Here is a 12528-nt window from a genome sequence, read left to right on the forward strand (position 1 = left end):
TTGCTTCAGACTCACTCTTACAATGCCTAACTAATATGGCTGCTTGAAGAATAAACAGTTTAAAAGACAAAAGACAGAAATACTATACTTACTTACTCTGAACAAACTTCGCATATGAATATATAAACCTTAAAACATTTTACTTTTTTTTAGTCACATTCTTTGAAAGCATTTAACCGTCACTGGATCTGCAGGTTCGTCCCCCTCCATGGAGCTGCCCGAAAGATAAGCAATAACATTATAGATAATTAATCTCCCCCAAGTTTATAGATAAAGCTTCTAACTGGGACAACACTTACTATGCAGGAATAAGAAGAGAGTTTAAGAGAGTCATTCCAACAGCGAGTGGCTCTTCATTCGGGGCAAAGACATTGCTGTTTCACACAACTTTATTCACACAGTTGCTACCAGCAAAGGACAACCAGGGCACATGGCTGGCTGAATATTTGCTCCCATCTTCACCAAAAGTTTATGTATTACTTGAGAGAACATTTACTTTTACAATTTTAAACTTACATTTTTTTAACCTGTTATTTTATACTATTTATTTAACTTTAAAAAATGATTTCTTCAATTATTTTGGCAATGCTTGAATTCCAGTTAATGGGGATTTTACTGTACCTCATTCTTACTAATATTTTCTGAGAGAGAAAAAAACAACGGCCAAGTTTATTGTTTTTGAAAACAGACACAAGATTCCTTTGCAAAACAAAAATAATGGGAAACTTGATTTTTTCAATTTGATTTATTGATTGTGATGAATACATAGTACAGTGCTCAAAATCATCTTGTGAAAATTATAGCACTTAATTTTTGTGAAAATTAGCCTGAATAATAATTTGCATCTAAAATACTTTTTACACAACTGCATGCATTATGGCCAATGTACCCTTTCCTATCATTCTGATGAATAAATATCACTGTGTCTGAGAACAATCATGAGGCTAAGCTGAGCTATAGTAATTCTTTTGGGGCAATTACTTCTAATTTCAAAAATGAATCATTAACATACATTTCAAATGCAGCTCTGAAAATTGGTTAGTAAATGGGCAGTGGGCACACAAAAAAACTCTGAGCAGGTGATGTCAATGCTTCAGCCATAGTAATTTAATGCCATTAGACTTCAGTGGTACGGCTAATGCCACATATTGAAAGAATAATTGACTATAACCAACTTCTCGTTAAGTAAAATGTATTTTAGAAGCCACTATCATACATTTTATCATTCAGATCAACTCATACAAAAAGTCCACATCACTTCTGCATTTTTAATGGGATCATTAATTATGAGGTACGATCCACAGCAGAAATTCAAGGACTAGTTCTCTATTCTGAGTGTATATCCATCTTAAGTGGATGTCTCAAGGGACACCACTTAAGGAAGACTGAAGTCACTTTTTGCTGCAATCAGAGCAGGGTTATAACGGCCTTGCCAACGACAGTCATGATCACTTGCATTAGATTCCTTACAAACTGCAGTGGAGGGTTATGCATAGAGTCTTCCAATTTAATGCACATCATTGCTTTAGGGAGGCCACCAACCCCCTGCTCTCATGATCAGCTAAAAGTATAATTTTCTCCCTTTCAAGAGAACAGTACACTTGAGGTTTACTGCAAGTATTGTGGACATCATGACATTGCAGGGAGACACAATCTTCACCTACGGTTCCTTCAGAATGCAATCACAGAACTTGGAGATTTTACATTAATCAAAATGGGTTCCATCATCTTGATAAAAAACCGATCGGCAACCATGATCAGAAAAGTATGACAAATTTAAGAGCAGATCATCCTGAGTAACAATCCCCTTGCCTTGTGACCTTCTGTGTCAGTTCAAGGGTAGCTGTTTGGAAACAAGGCCACCCTCCCAGATACTAGATACTGTTATCACTTGGTAGTCCTCAAACAAAGGCTGAATACTCATTTTCTGATGAGAATGCAGTGAGATGGAGGGTTATTGAGCCGATAATTAATATCCCCAGCAAAATATCTACTTCCCCCTGCTTTCTAAGTGCCTTTGAATATGTCCAGAGAGGTTGTCAAGATTTATAATGCATCATCATCAATCTGGTACTAAAGTAGCCTTAACTTTGGCTGGCAACAGGGAACCATGGAAGTAATTCTGGCAGATACTTACTGGTTGGTCACTCAGAGAGCTTTTTATATGACTGCATTAAAAAAAAAATCAGACCTACCCCAGATACCATTCCACACTTCCTCTTTACTTAATCATCTGTGTACTAAAACAACAGCATATTAGAACAGATTACATTTACCCACTTTCATATCAAAACCAAACAATACATTGAAGCATCCTCATGCTTTTTGTTATGACTTTTTTAATGTGGATTTTTATTGTGTGACCAAACAAGCTCATCCCCATACTGTCTCACTTTGGTCTCAGCACCCCTCTCTGCAATTGGATCCATGACTTTATATCCCAGAGGCCACAATCAGTGAAGTGTAGTGCTAGCACCTCCTTCATGATCATCCTCATTCCAGGTCACCACAAGGTTGAGTACTCAGTCCTCTACTCCCTGTACATCCATGACTGCATAGCCAAACACTGCTCCAACTCCATCTACAGATTTGCAGATGACACCACCATAATAAGGATAAGGACGAGTCAGAGTACAGAAGTGAGTAAATATATTAGAGGCTTGATGCCAGGACAACCCCTCTCTCAATGTCAGTGAGTCCACAGAGCTGGTTGAAGACTTCCAGAACAGGTGTAGAGCTTGTTTCTTGTAGCATCAACAGTGCTGAGATGGAGGTAGAAGACATCTTTAAGTTCTGAGATGTAAATATCACCAGTAACTTGTCCTGGACCACCAACATTGATATAATTGTCAAGAAAGTGCACCAGCAGGGGCATGGCATATATGGGAGATGTGAAAGGACACCTCTCCCAACAGAACTGTTAAAAAACAAATTTTAATAGTTTTTTAAACAAAAACATTATGTATTCTTATAAAGTACAATCAATAGCAATGATGAGAAAGACAAAGGCACAGACTGCAAAGAAAATGATTCAGAAGCATCTATCAAGCACTGAAGAACTTGGGCCTACCTTTGAGATGGAGCCTGGGGATTCGACTTCTCTTCACCTATGTCCACAGCGACAATTACTGGCGAAGGTACAGTTGATTTCAGTGCTGATTTCACAGAGTTCCAGGGAAGATGGTGCCGAAATATGAAGACATCTTCCTCCTGACTTTGAGGAAAAAATGCGCATGCACAAAATAGTTCAGCCTGTGCTGCGGGGGTGGGGGGGGGCATCCCTCACAGCCCAGTGATGCTGGACCATTGAAGGAGAGGGCCAAGACCTGCAGACAGGTAGAAATGCTGCCGGTTTCAACGGAGGAGGAAGAAGGAGACATCATTGGTGGAGTTGAGAAGGAGGACATTTACCCAGGCACAGAAGAAGAAGAAAGAATGGTGATATATAAGGATAGGCCTTACTTAAGTATATTCAAGGGAAATCTAAGCCTAATATTTCTCATTATGCAAATCCTGCTATTCAATTTGATTTTTTGTCTAAACAAATTGAAACTATGTCAAATCAGATGAATCAAGGTTTTTTTTTAATCTATGAAGGAAGAAATGTCAACTATTAAGACTGATGTGGCAAAATGTGTGAAGCTGGTGGATATAGTACAAGATAAAATTAAGAAGATTGAAGAGGAATTTCCTGATTATCATGATGATGTAGAGTGATGTAAAGAAAGGATGGGACAGATGGAGGATTCTTTTACTAAGAAATGATTTATTAAAGAAGATTGATGCTTTGGAGAATCAGAGACAAAGAAATAATGTTAAAATTGTCGGGTTGCCAGAAGATTTTGAAGGTGCAGATCAGTGCAATTTTTCCAGAAATTGGTCCCTGATGTTTTGGGAAAGGATTATTTTCCAAATGGTTTAGAATTGAACAGAGCTTATGGAGCAATTAGGAAAAAGCTTCCTCCTGGACAACTGCCACTTACTCTATTAATTAGATGTTTGTGTTATCAAGATGGAGAAATAATTTTGTGTGTAGCAGATTAAAATGCAAGAAAACATTAGGGTCATTTGGTAGTTAAGAATAGTAGAGTATATCTCTACAAACTATTATTAAACATCGTAAAGAGTTTAATTCTGCCAAAGTTGTATTGTGGAAGAAAGGATGTAAATTTGCTTTTAGATATCCAGGTAATCCCATTTTTTTAATAATGAAGTTGAAGTTCTTACATTTGCTAATTCTTTGCCAGATAATAAACTGAAGAGAAATCAAGAATATCTTTCTCAACAACTCAAGAAGAAAGGAAGAATGGTTTGCAGGAAAGTGAATGCCATCAATTAGCTGAAATTGACATTGATGATGATCAAGTCAATAGAGATTTGGAAGAAGCTTATCATATTTGAAATGTTTTACTTGTTTTTTTAATTGTTCTGTTCAGGAGAGGTGGTTTTGTTTTCTTCTCCTTCTGAAATTGTTGGCCACTTTGTGGCATCGGACACTTCCTGTATAGTAGAGGGAGGTAGTACTTTGGTACAATTTTCTTTTCCTTTTTTTTGTGTTTTTTTCTTTATTTTTTTTTCTTTCTTTATTGGGGTCTGTATTTTTCTTTGTATTAAGGAGATAATTATTTGTTGCAGATTAATCATGAATTGGAGTTCCACTGCATCAGACATGGAGGTTTGTTTATGGTATAAATTAAATTGATGTCTAATATAAATTTTGTAACTTTTAATGTTAATGGGCTCAATAATACGATTAAGAGAAAACTAGTATTGGCTTATATTAAAAAGTTGAAAGTTGATATTGCTTTTTTGCAAGAGAGACACTTAACTGAAAATCTAGGTGGGTGGCTTTCAAGTGGTCCATGGTAAACAATTCCTTCCTGCCCCCCACGTCCCGACCGCTGGAGCACCTTGTACGGCCCCTCTTAAGGCCACTGCAGACCCAGTGCTCTTTGTGGTCCCCTTCTGACAAAGACTAATTGCGCCACATTGAGGTCTTTGGACTGATGAGACGGTCGGGTGCCGTGGTGCGACGGGGGCGGTGGGTCAGGTTGCCCAGGCATTTACAGAGGTTGGTGAGCCGCTCAACTTTGCTGTGCATGGCCTCTGCTTGTAGGCTGAAGAATTTCCCTGGCAGGGAGAGTGGTGTACTGTAGACCATTTCAGCTGACTAGGCTTGCAAGTCCTCCTTGGGCGCTGTTCTGATTCCAAGGAGGACCCAGGCCAACTTGTCCACCCAGTCAGGGCCAAAAAGCCGAGCCATCAGGGCAGAATTTAAGTGGTGATGGAACCTCTCTACCAACTCGTTAGTCCACGGGTGCTAGGCTGTGGTGTGGTGCAGTGTTACCCCTAAAAGCCTCGCCAGCTGCGACCATAGGGCAGAGGTAAATTGAGCACCCCGTCGCTTGTAATATGCACCGGCACACTGAAATGAGTGATCCATTGGCTGACCAGGGCTCTAGCGCATGTCTCTGCCTATGCTTCACGGACCGGGATGGCTTTCGGCCACCTGATAGCTCTGTAAACTATGGTAAATAGGTACTGCGACTCCCTGGACACCAGCAAGGGGAAGGATACGTTGGAACCTTCGCGGTGCTGGGTCGAAATGTTGGACAGGGGCCTGTGTGTGCCTGTGGACTTTGGAGGTCTGGCATCGGACGCAGTTGTGGGCTAGTGCTACGACCTCGTTTTTAAAATTAAAAAAAAAATTTCACACTATGAACCATATTAATCAAAATGTACACAAACATTTCCCTCTTGAATATACACAGTGTCATTTTCTCCTCTTTTTCCCCCCTCCCTCCTTCCCACCCCCCCTTCAAACCCACTAAATGTTCAACATTATCAATATAATAAGCCCATTAAACAATGTCATCACGCATTGAAAATAAACAAGAAAATTGTGTTATCTACTTTTACACACTGGATCAGTTCATTTCATCTTCTTCTCATTCTATCATTTTAGGGGGTGGAGGTCCGCGGTAGGCCCTCTCTTTTGAGTTCCATGTACAGTTCCCAAATTTGTTCAAATAATGAGACTTTAATTTTTAAATTATATGTTACTTTTTTCCACTGGAATACATTTATTAATTTCTATGTACCATTGCTGTACTCTCAGGCTTTCTTCTGATTTCCAAGTAGACATTATACATTTCTTTGCTACAGCTAAGGCTATCATAATAAATCTTTTTTGTGCTTCATCCAGTTTGAGGCCTAATTCTTTACTTCTTATATTATTTAGAAGAAATATCTCTGGATTTTTTGGTATGTTGCTTTTTGTGATTTTATTTAATACCTGGTTTAGATCTTCCCAAAACTTTTCCACTTTCTCACATGCCTAAATTGCATGTACTGTTGTTCCCGTTTCCTTCTTACAGCGAAAACATCTATCTGATAATGTTGAATCCTATTTATTTAACTTTTGGGGCATGATATATAACCTGTGTAACCAATTATATTGTATCATGCGTAACCTCATATTTATTATATTTCTCATAGTTCTGGAGCATAACTTTTCCCATATTTCATTTTTTATCTTTATGTTTAGATCTTTTTCCCACTTTTCTTTGGGTTTATAGCTTATTTCATCATTCTCTTTCTCTTGCAGCTTGATGTACATGTTCATTATAAATCTTTTAATTATCATTGTGCCTGTAATCACATATTCAAAGCTGCTTCCTTCTGGTAATCTCAGTCTGTTTCCCAATTTATCCTTCAAGTAGGTTTTCAGTTGGTGATATGCAAACATTGTACCATGAGTTATTCCACATTTGTACTTCATTTGTTCAAATAATAATAAATTATTTCCCAAAAAACAATTTTTTATCCTTTTAATTCCTTTTCTCTCCCATTCTCTAAAGGAAAGGTTATCTATTGTGAAAGGGATTAGTTGATTTTGCGTCAATAATAATTTTGGTAGTTGGTAATTTGTTTTTTTCCTTTCTATGTGAATCTTCCAAATGATGAGTAAATTTTGCAGTACTGGTGAACTTCTATATTGCACCAGTTTTTCATCCCACTTATAAGGTATATATTCTGGTACCTTCTCCCCTATTTTATCTAGCTCTATCTTGGCCCAATCTGGTTTTTCCCTTGTTTGATAAAAATCTGATAGATATCTTAATTGTGCTGCTCTATAATAATTTTTAAAGTTTGGTAGCTGCAAACCACTTTGTTTGTACCATTCTGTTAATTTATCTAGCGCTATCCTCAGTTTCCCCCCTTTCCATAAGAATTTCCTTATTATTCTCTTTAGTTCATTGAAGAATTTCTCTGTTAAGGGAATTGGTAACGATTGAAATAGGTATTGTATCCTTGGGAAGATATTCATTTTAATGCAATTTACCCTATCAGTGTTAGTGGTAATTCTTTCCAATGTTCTAAGTTATTGTGTAATTTCTTCATTAATGGCTGATAATTTAATTTGTATAGGTGGCCTAAATTATTATCTAATCTAATACCTAGGTATTGGATTGCTTGTGTTGGCCATTTAAATGGTGACTCTTTTCTAAAGACTGTGTAATCCATATTATTCATTGGCATCGCTTCACTTTTATTTGCGTTGACCCTGTACCCCGATATTTCTCCATATTCCTTCAATTTCTTATGTATTTCTTTTATTGATATTTCTGGTTCTGTTAAGTATACTATGATGTCATCTGCAAATAAACTGATTTTATATTCCTTCTCTTTTATTTTTATCCCTTTTATTTTATTTTCTGTTCTTATCAGTTCTGCCAATGGTTCTATTGCTAAAGCGAATAGTGAGGGAGATAGTGGACATCCTTGCCTAGTTGACCTGCTTAATTTAAATTGGTTCAATATATATCCATTTACTGTCACCTTTGCCAATGGTCCCTTATATAATGCTTTAATCCAATTAATATATTTCTCTGGTAGGTTGAACCTCTGTAATACTTTGAATAAATAATTCCATTCTACCCTGTCAAAGGCTTTCTCTGCATCTAAAGCAACAGCCACTGTTGGTATCTTATTTCCTTGTACTGCATGGATTAAGTTAATGAACTTAGACATTGTCCGTTGTTCGTCTTTTCTTAATAAATCCAGTTTGATCTAGTTTTACTATGTTTGGTACACAGTCGGCTAATCTGTTTGCTAATAGTTTTGCTATTATCTTATAATCTGAATTAAGTAGAGATATTGGTCTATATGATGCTGGTGTTAGTGGATCTTTCCCTGTCTTTGGTATTACTGTAATTATTGCTGTTTTACATGAATCTGGCAAGTTTTGTGTTACTTCTATCTGGTTCATTACTTCCAGGAGAGGAGGAATTAATAACTCTTGAAATGTTTTATAGAATTCTATTGGGAGTCCGTCTTCTCCAGGCATTTTATTGTTCGGTAGCTTTTTTAATATATCCTGTATTTCCTCTATTTCAATTGGTTTTATCAATTTGTCTTGCTCCTCTTCTTGCAATTTTGGTAGTTCAATTTTAACTAAAAAATCATCTATTTTGTCTTCTTTCCCTTCATTCTCAGTTCAGTATAATTGCTCATAGAATTCCTTGAAGTTTTCATTGATCTCTGTTGGGTTATATGTAATTTGTTTGTCCTTTTTTCTTGATGTCAATACAGTTCTTTTAGGTTGTTCTGTTGTAAGCTGCCAGGCTAGTATTTTGTGCATTTTTTCTCCTAGCTCATAATATTTTCATTATGTTCTTCTCCACCTTATACATTTGTAATGTTTCGTATTTTATTTTTTTTGTCCGCCAATTCTCTTCTTTTTGTTGTATCTTCCCTTGTTGCTAGTTCTTTTTCTGTACTTACTATTTCCCTTTCCAGCTGTTCTATTTCCCGATTGTAGTCCTTTTTCATCTTGGTTACATAACTTATTATCTGCCCTCTAATGAAGGCTTTCATTGCATCCCATAATATAAAATTGTCTTTCACTGATTCTGTATTTATTTCAAAGTACATTTTAATTTGGTGCTCAATAAATTCACTAAATTCCTGTCTTTTAAGTAGCATGGAGTTTAATTTCCATCTATGTGTTCTTGGTGGGATGTCCTCCAGTTCTATTGCTCATAACAGGGGTGAGTGATCAGATAACAATCTAGCTTTATATTCTGTTTTCCTAACTCTCCCTTGGATATGGGCTGACAAGATGAACAGGTCAATCCTTGAGTATGTTTTATGTCTACATGAATAATATGAGTATTCCCTCTCCTTTGGGTGTTGCTTCCTCCATATTTCCAAAAGTTACATCTCCTAAATTTGGCTACTTTGTTCTTTTTGCTAGTCTTTTGTCCAGTTTTATCCATCTTTGGGTCCAAATTAATGTTAAAGTCCCCTCCTATCAATATATTTCCCTGCGTATCTACAATCTTCAAAAAATATCTTGCATAAACTTTTGATCCTCTTTATTAGGTGCATATATATTGACCCAAATTCCAGAATTCTGAATATATCTGACACTTTATCATTACATATCTCCCTGCTGGATCTATTATTTCCTCCTCTATTTTGATTGGTACATTTTTATTGATTAATATAGCTACACCTCTAGCTTTTGAATTATATGATGCTGCCATTACGTGCCCTACCCAGTCTCTCCTTAATTTATTATGTTCCACTTCACTTAGATGCGTTTCCTGCATGAATGCTATATCTGTTTTTTCTTTTTTCAGTAAATTTAATAGCCTCTTCCTTTTGATTTGGTTTTGTATTCCATTAATATTTATAGTCATATAGTTCAACATGGCCATCTCATACTTGGTTTACACCTAATTTCCGCTTCCTCACCACCACCTTTTCCCCCATTTTCATCTCAAAGTTTTCCTTTTTTGAACTGAATGTATGACAACACTTCGAAAACATAAAATACTTCAACCAGTCCCACATCTAAATTTCCCTTAACCCCAAGTGTCCCCCCCCCCCACCCCGAGTCACCCTGAGGCCTTGCCAGATGAATCGCTGAGCCACCATGCAGACGGAAGTCTTTACTGAAGGGTGGGCGAGATCATGGATGAAATAGACGCCCCTAGCCCTCCAGTCCTATGGAACTACCGGGCGCGTTGTGCCAGTGGAGATATTGCAGAGCAGCGGCTGGGAGAGAAGGATATCCTCAAGCTGGAGTCCTGATGGTGTGGAGAACCTGGGTTTCGGTGTCGCGCTGTTGGGCCTGTGCGAGCTGTGCGTAGTCGAGACCGGGAGCTAGTGTGCTGATGGCTGGGTGGGAGAGCATATCAGTGACTACGTTGTCCTTACCCGCCCTGTGCCGGATGTCCATTGTGAATTCCGAGATGTAGGACAGGTGGCGCTATTGCCTCGCTGACTATGGGCCCATGGCCATCGATAGTGCTTGGGTGAGGGGCTTATGATCGGCAAAGATGTTAAAATCCTGCCCTCTAGGAAATATCGAAAATGGCAATGGCCAAGTACAGCGCCAGAGCTCCCAGTCGAACACACTGTATTTGAGTTCGGGAGGCTGCAACTGCCTGCTGAAAAAGGCTAGCGGGTGCCACTGTCCATCCAGCCACTGTTCGAGCACACCTCCGACCGCCGTGGCGGAAGCATCAACTTATAGCTCCAGGCACAGGTGCACTAATAAAGTTGCCTCAGCGAGGGCCCATTTCATCACTTTGAAAGCCTCGTCTGCCTCCCCCGACCAGGCCAAAGTCTTTTCCTTCATCGCTATGAGCGCAAACAAAGGGCACATGTTGCAGGCGGCGTTGGGGATGAATTGATGGTAAAAGTCCACCATACCAACAAATTCCTGTAGCCCTTTGAGGGAGGAGGGCTTGGGAAAATGTTGGACGGCTGCCACCTTCTTTAGTGCCAGTGCTGCTCCAGACGCTGTGATGGTGTGCCCCATGAACTGCAAACTTTGTTTCCTGAACTGGCATTTGGCCATGTTGACCGTGAGGTAGAATTCTGTCAGCCAGTTGAACAGGGTACAGAGATGGGCCTTGTGCTCTTCGAGAATGCGGCTAGCTACCAGGATGTCGTCTAGGTAGATAAAGACAAAGTCCAAATCCTTACCTAATGCATCCATGAGGCGCTGGAATGTCCGTGTGGTGTTCTTCAGGCCAAACGGCATGTGGAGAAACTCAAACAGGCCAAAGGGGGTTATAATGGCGGTCTTTCCAACATCGTCGGGGTGGACCAGGATCTGGTGGTATCCGCGCACCAGATCAACCTTTGAAAAGAACCGCGCACCGTGGAGGTTGGCCGCGAAGTCTTGGATATGGGGGACTGGGTATCTGTCTGGAGTTATGGTGTTATTTAGCCATCTGTAGTCTCAGCAGGGCTTCCAATCTCCCAATGACTTCGGGACCATGAGTAGCGGCACTGACCAAGCGCTGTTTGATCGCCGAACAATGCCCAACTGCTGGAGTCTGGAGAATTCCTCCTTGGCTTGCTTCAGTTTCTCTGGTGGCAGCCATCTAGCCCTGGTGTGGATCAGGGGGCCTTGTGTGGAGACATGATGGAATATTCCATGTCAGGGGGAGGCAATGTCGAAGTGAGGTTCCAGGATGGCAGGGAATTCACTGAGGATCCCGGCGAATTCATCTTTGGCAGCGGCGAATATGGCGATCTCTGACCTGGTGTCATATGCCGTGCCCAGACACATTGAGTGGAAGATGCGGACGTTGAGCAGCCTCCTGCCGCTTATGTCCACCAGTAAGCTGTGAGCACTTAAAGAGTCAGCCCCTAACAGCGCCATGCTCACCGAGGCCAGGAAAAACTTCCAAGTGAACTTCTCTTCACCAATTTGTATCTGTGCCCTACGAGTACTAATGGTTTTGATTGTAGAGCCATTGGCAGCCCGCAGGGTTGGACCAGGGGTTCGAGTCTGTGTTTTCAGTGCTCTGGGGGGAAGAACACTCAGCCCAGCCTCTGTGTTGACTAGGAACCAGCGACCTGTGGATCTGTCTTGGATGTAAAGGAGGCTGTTTACGTGGCCAACTATCGCAGCCATCAATGGCGGTTGGCCTGGCCATTTCCCTGTTAATTGCAGGGATGGCGGTACTTGCGAGCTTTAGCCCCCCAGAACTGATGGTAGAAGCACCATGATGACTGGGCTTCTTCGGGCTTGCCCTTGGGTGACGGGGTGGAAGTTTGGAGATCTGGCTGAGTGCTGCCTCGTTCTCATGCTTAGCTCGCCAGAGGGCATCCACCCGGGTTGCTGCCTTGCGGGGGTTAGAGAAGTCCTCCTCAGACAGATGAAGCTGAATGTCCTCTGCCATCTGTTCTAGAAAGATCTGTCTGAAGAGGAAGCATGGCTGGTGATCCTCTGCAAAGGCCAGCATCTCGTCCATGAGGGCTGAGAGGCTGCGGTTCCCAAACCCGTCTAGATGTAGGAGACTGGACGTACGCTGCTGGGGTGAGAGGCCAAACATCCCCAGAAGCAGATTCTTGAGTGCTGTGTACGTTTTAGTCGCTGGTGGCCGATGGATGATATCGTCCACCCTCGCTGCCATGTCCTGATTGAGGGCACCCACGACATGGTAAAACTTGGTGGTATCAGCCATGATGTTGCAAAGGTGGAATTGTGCCTCTGCTTGG

At 40.4% G+C, this 12528-nt stretch overlaps 1 long non-coding RNA gene across 1 annotated transcript in view; it reads left to right on the forward strand.

Moving 5' to 3' along the window:
• The window catches only part of LOC138757633 (uncharacterized), a 146533-nt gene extending 142203 nt beyond the window's left edge, over positions 1-4330 (forward strand). Inside the window, exon 4 of the long non-coding RNA XR_011353772.1 lies at positions 4248-4330. This is a non-coding gene — a long non-coding RNA (uncharacterized lncRNA). The remainder of the gene's footprint in view (positions 1-4247) is intronic.
• Positions 4331-12528: the final 8198 nt, after the last annotated feature.

This window comes from Narcine bancroftii, chromosome 3 (assembly GCF_036971445.1).
Source record: "Narcine bancroftii isolate sNarBan1 chromosome 3, sNarBan1.hap1, whole genome shotgun sequence".
NCBI lineage: Eukaryota > Metazoa > Chordata > Chondrichthyes > Torpediniformes > Narcinidae > Narcine > Narcine bancroftii.